Source organism: Bison bison, unplaced genomic scaffold, assembly GCF_000754665.1.
Source record: "Bison bison bison isolate TAMUID 2011002044 unplaced genomic scaffold, Bison_UMD1.0 scf7180017864037, whole genome shotgun sequence".
Lineage (NCBI taxonomy): Eukaryota > Metazoa > Chordata > Mammalia > Artiodactyla > Bovidae > Bison > Bison bison.
This window is the reverse complement of record NW_011494609.1, coordinates 7711922-7718081: the sequence shown is the minus strand read 5'-3', so window position 1 is coordinate 7718081 and position 6160 is coordinate 7711922. Positions and strand designations below refer to the sequence as shown.

Sequence of the window (6160 nt, the reverse complement as noted above, 5' to 3'; positions counted from 1 at the left end):
CACACACCCCCCTGCCCCGAGCCCTTCTTTACTGAACAAAAGCACCAAGACACATTAAGACTGCTGTGCTGGGAGGCAGAAACCCCCCGGGGTCCAGACCATGAAATCCTTCTCTCTGGGGGGACGGGAAGGAAACTCTCTGGCACAGAAATAACCAAAGACACAATCAGAGCGGCTGCCACGGGAAGGAGGACAGGATCTCTGTGGAGGCGCCCACTCGGATGCAGGCACAAGAGGGAGCTCCCCCCACTCACCCCATGACCTGCAGTGGCCCAGCAGCCAAGGAGAGCAGTCTACAGCAGGGAGCAAAAGCACGGAAGGGGATCCCTCTGGGACACAGACCAAAGGGAAGGCCCTCAGCTGAGGGTGGAGACTGCTCTGGCCACTCAGTCCGCACCGTCAGCACAGGAAGGAGATGTTCTGAAAGCAGCAGTGCAGAGGTAACCACAGCAACAAACCCCAAGCCCAGCCCAGCTCCGACACCGCCACCCCAGCAGAATAGGACCTGTGAACACTTTACCTCATTCTCTCCTGCAGAGGCTGGCATGGAGGCCAAAGTCAGCCCATGTTTCCACACAGGCTGTGAGTTAAGGGTGGCTGTTACCTTTTTAAAGGGTTATTTTAAAAGAAAACAAACAGAAGAAAAATACACAACAGAAACCACACGTGATTCTCAAAGTTCAAAATAGTTACCAGCTGGCTCATTACAGGAAAAGCCTGCTGACCTCCACTCTACTGCCCTATACACAAGGCACACCATTCAATCAGAAATTACAGTGACAAAGCAAGGGGATTAAAACTCCACTGAAGTAATAATCAACAGAACCAGACTCAGAGATAACCTAGATGTAGAAACAATTAGAAAAGGAATTTGAAATAAATATGATCAATAGATGGGAAAACACTGTTTTAGGGTTCTTGCAATATACTTGAAGCAGTACATTATTATTTAAAGATTTTAAATGCTTTAATTTAAAATCAACTCTGATTAATTAATACAATTAATAATAATTCAAGTCAATTTAGTTCAGTCACTCAGTCATGTTTGACTCTTTGGAACGCCATTGAGTCGGTGATGCCATCCAACCGTCTCATCCTCTGTCCTCCCCTTCTCCTCCTGCCCTCAGTCTTTTCTTTCCCAGCATCAGGGTCTTTTCCAATGAGTCAGTTCTTCTCCTCAGGTGGCCAAACTATTGGAACTTCAGCTTGAACATCAGTCCTTCCAATAAATATTCAAGACTGATTTCCTTTAGGATTGACTGGTTTGATCTCCTTGCAGTCCAAGAGACTCTCTCAAGAGCCTTCTCCAACATTACAGTTCAAAAGCAGCAATTTTTTGGCATTCAGCCTTCTTTATGTTTCAACTCTCATATTCATACATGACTACTGGAAAAACCATAGCTTTGACTATACAGACCTTTGTCAGCAAAGTAATGTCTCTGCTTTTTAATATGCTGTCTAGCTTGGTCATAGCTTTTCGTCCAAGGAGTAAGCATCTTTTAATTTCATGGCCGCAGTCACCATCTGCAGTGGTTTTGGAGCCCAAGAAAAGAAAGTCTGTCACTGTTTCCATTGTTTCCCCATCTATTTGCCATGAAGTAGGATCATGAAATAGGATCAATGCCATGATCTTCATTTTTTGAATGTTGAGTTTTAAGCCAGGTTTTTCACTCTCCTCTTTCACTTCCATCAAGAGGATCTTTAGTTCCTCTTTGCTTTCTGCCATAAGGGTGGTGTCATCTACATGTCTGGAGTTATTGATATTTCTCCCAGCAATCTTGATTCCAGCTTGTGCTTCATTGAGCCTGGCATTTCGCATGATGTAATCTCAATTAAAGATTGTATTATAAACCCTAGGGCAAATACTAAAAAAAAAAAAAAAACTTTTAAAATGTAAATGATAAGTGAACAGTGCAGATAGAATAGTAAATACTCAATGCAACAGCAGACAAAAAAGAGGGAAAAGAAACAACTACAAGCATTTCTGTATTTCTATATAAATTAGCTGAAAACTGTATAAATACATTGATTAAAAGACAGAAAATACACAGGATGAATTAGGAGATTGGGACTGACATATTTTGTTGTTGTTCAGTCGCTCAATCATCTCTGACTCTGTATAAAACCAATAACTAATGAGAACCTACAGCACAGGGAACTCTACTTAGTGCTCTGTGGTGACCTAAATGGAAAGGAAATCTAAAAAAGGTAGATATATGCAGATGAATAAATGATTTACTATGCTGCACAGCAGAAACTAAACATTGTAAAGCACCTATACTCCAATAAAAAATTTTTAAAAGATATAAAATGCATAAAACATCAAGACTCAATTATACATTGTCTACAAGGCACCTAAAATAAAGACACAGGTTAAAAATGAAAGAATACTAAAAAAAACATGCCAGGCAAACACTAATTAAAAGAAATCTGCAAAGCCTGTATATCAGACAATGTAGACTTCAGAACAAAAAATATTACCATGTGCTTAGAAGGGTCATTGTATAATTATAAAGAGGTCAGTGGATCAAAAAGACACAGCAGACTTAATTAGGTATGTACCTAACAACAGAGTTTCAAGAGAAACAAAGCAAAATATGATAGATGCTGTTGCTGTTATTCAGTTGCTAAGTTGTATCTGACTCTTTGCCACCCCATGAACCATTGCACGCCAGGCCTCTCTGTCCTTCACCATCTCCCTGAGTTTGCTCAAACTCACGTTCATTGAGTCAGTGATGCCATCAAACCATCTCATCTTCTGTTGCCCCCTTCTCCTCCTGCCCTCAGTCTTTCCCAGCATCAGGATATTTTCTAATAAGCCAGCTCTTCACATCAGGTGGCCAAAGTATTGGAGCTTCAGCATCAGTCCATCCAATGAATATTCAGGACTGATTTCCTTTAGGATTGACTGGTTTGATCTCCTTGCAGTCCAAGAGACTCTCAAGAGTCTTCTCCAGCACCAATGTTTGAAAGCATCAATTCTTTGGTGCTCAGCCTTCTTTATGGTCCAACTCTCACATCCATACATGACTACCGGAAAAACCATAGCTTTGACTATATGGACCTTTGCCGGCCAAGTGATATCTCTGCTTTTGAATACACTGTCCAGGTTTGTCATAGCTTTTCTTCCAAGCAGCAAGTGCCTTTTAATGTCATGGCTGCAATCACCATCTGCAGTGATTTTGGAACCCAAGAAAATAAAGGGCTGTTCATTTTCACTGTTTCCGTATCTATTTGCCATGAACCAGACCACTTGATCTGCCTCTTGAGAAATTTGTATGCAGGTCAGGAAGCAACAGTTAGAACTGGACATGGAACAACAGACTGGTTCCAAATATGAAAAGGAGTACGTCAAGGCTGTATATTGTCACCCTGTTTATTTAACTTATATGCAGAGTACATCATGAGAAATGCTGGGCTGGAAGAAGCACAAGCTGGAATCAAGATTGCCGGGAGAAATATCAATAACCTCAGATATGCAGATGACACCACCCTTATGGCAGAAAGTGAAGAGGAACTAAAAAGCCTCTTGATGAAGGTGAAAGTGGAGAGTTAAAAAGCTGGCTTAAAGCTCAACATTCAGAAAACGAAGATCATGGCATCCGGTCCCATCACTTCATGGGAAATAGATGGGGAAACAGTGGAAACAGTGTCAGACTTTATTTTTCTGGGCTCCAAAATCACTGCAGATGGTGACTGCAGCCATGAAATTAAAAGACGCTTACTCCTTGGAAGGAAAGTTATGACCAACCTAGATAGCATATTCAAAAGCAGAGACATTACTTTGCCAACAAAGGTTCGTCTAGTCAAGGCTATGGTTTTTCCTGTGGTCATGTATGGATTTGAGAGTTGGACTGTGAAGAAGGCTGAGCACCGAAGAATTGATGCTTTTGAACTGTGGTGTTGGAGAAGACTCTTGAGAGTCCCTTGGACTGCAAGAAGATCCAACCAGTCCATTCTGAAGGAGATCAGCCCTGGGATTTCTTTGGAAGGAATGATGCTAAAGCTGAAACTTCAGTACTTTGGCCACCTCATGTGAAGAGTTGGCTCATTGGAAAAGACTCTGATGCTGGGAGGGATTGGGGGCAAGAGGAGAAGGGGATGACAGAGGATGAGATGGCTGGATGGCATCACTGACTCGATGGACATGAGTCTGAGTGAACTCGGGGAATTGGTGATGGACAGGGAGGCCTGGCGTGCTGTAATTCATGGGGTTGCAAAGAGTCGGACATGATTGAGCGACTGATCTGATCTGATCTGATCTGATGGGATGAGATGCCATGATCTTTGCTTTTTGAATGCTGAGTTTTAAGCTGGTTTTTTTCACTCTCATCTTCATCAAGAGGCTCTTCAGTTCCTCTTCCCTTTCTGCCATTAAAGTGGCATATTAGATATGATAGATAACTAATTATAAATTAATTCACAATAAGAGTTGGAAATTTAATACTTTTATTTCCATTACTGATTTTAAAAAAGGAAGAAAGAAAATCAGTGAAGATACAGAATCCCTGAACAACAGTATCAACCAATTTGACCAAATACACATTCAAAAGAATTCAAAATATGTTCTGTGATCACAAAAAATTAAGTTAGAAATACAGAAATACATAATAAATAACAGAAAATATGTGAAAAAAAATCTCCAAATATTATTCAGAATTTTTTTCTAAATAATCTGTGGATCAAGAAGTCATAAGGAAAACTAGGAATTACTGTGATTGAAATGAAAATAAAACACATTATCATAATTTGTAGACAAGAGTTAAATCACTGTTTATCAGGGGAAATTATAGCACTGAATGCTTGTGTTGGACAAGAACAAAGGTCTCAAATTAATTTCCTTACCTTTCACCTTAAAAAAAAGGCGGGGGGGGGGAACTTCCCTGGTGGTCCTGTGGTTAAGAATCTGCCTGCCAGCGCAGGGAACATAGACAGGTTCAGTCTCTGCTCTGGGAAGAATCCACACGCCACGGGGCAACTAAGCCTGTGCATCACTACTACTGAGTCCACACTCCAGAACCCGCACTCTGCAACAAGAGAAGCCACCGCAATGAGAAGCCTGTGCCCCGCAATGCAGAGCAGCCCCTGCTCACTGCAGCTAGAGAAAGCCCATGTGCACCAAAGACCCAGCACAGCCAAAAATAAATACATTTTTAAATAGAAAAGTAAAAAAATCAAGCCAAAAACAAGCCAAGGGAAAGTAAAAATAAAGAACAGAAATCAAGACAAACGAGGACAAACAAAAAACTAGGGGGAAAAAAAATTAACCCCAAAGCTGACCCTGCTAAAAAGATATCTACAAAACTGAAAAAATTCTAGCCAGGCCAAACAAGGAAAGGAGGGGGAAGAAGAGACAGACACAGATTACAAGCGCTGGGAATGAAAGAGACTTCACTACAGAACCTACAGATACTAAAGAAATAATAAGGGAATATGGGCTTCCCTGGTGGCTCAGACAGTAAAGAATCTGCCTGCAATGCAGGAGACCCAGGTTCAACCCCTGGGTTGAGAAGATTCCCCTGGAGAAAAGAATGGCTATCCTCTCCAGTATTCCTGCTTGGAGAATTCCATAAGAGGAGCCTGGTGGGCTACCATTCATGGGGTCGCAAAGAGTCGGACACGACTGAAGTGACTTAGGAGCAGCAGCAGCAAGAGGTCTGACCACAGAATCCTGTTAAATCACAAGAATGGTTAAAATACTACTTGATTTTTAATCGCTCTCCATGACACTCTAATCTGCTGAATGAAACAAAACCAACAGAAGGAAACCGGTGCCTCCATCAGTGTGGCTGCACGCAGCACGCGAGGGCGGGGGCCAGCAGCTGTCGGAGGGAACTGCCAGCTCTCCCTCCAGGGCAGGCCTGGCCGCACGGCCAGCCCAGGGCGTCTCCAGAGCATGCAGAGCAGGAGAGGGGCCGTTCTGCCGAGCTCCAGAGCTCTCACACCAGAGGCTGCTCTCCACCGAGCGGTCACCTGTGAGGGCCACCGCGCCAGCAGACACGCCACCGCTGCTCAGCAGCATCCAGAACGCCTCCTGCAGCTGCCTTCAGAGCCAGTCCGGAAGCCATTCCCAAACACCAGGGTCACTGCCTGAGACACAGCAGGATGCTGACACCTGGCATGTACCGAGTCGGGCCACAGGCTCCCCTCCAAGCCCCTC

General features: G+C 43.1%; 1 protein-coding gene across 1 annotated transcript in view; it reads right to left on the bottom strand.

The window, feature by feature from the left end:
* Positions 1-6160, bottom strand: part of HSF2BP (heat shock transcription factor 2 binding protein) — an 87834-nt gene that overhangs the window by 1700 nt on the left and 79974 nt on the right. The window lies entirely within an intron of this gene.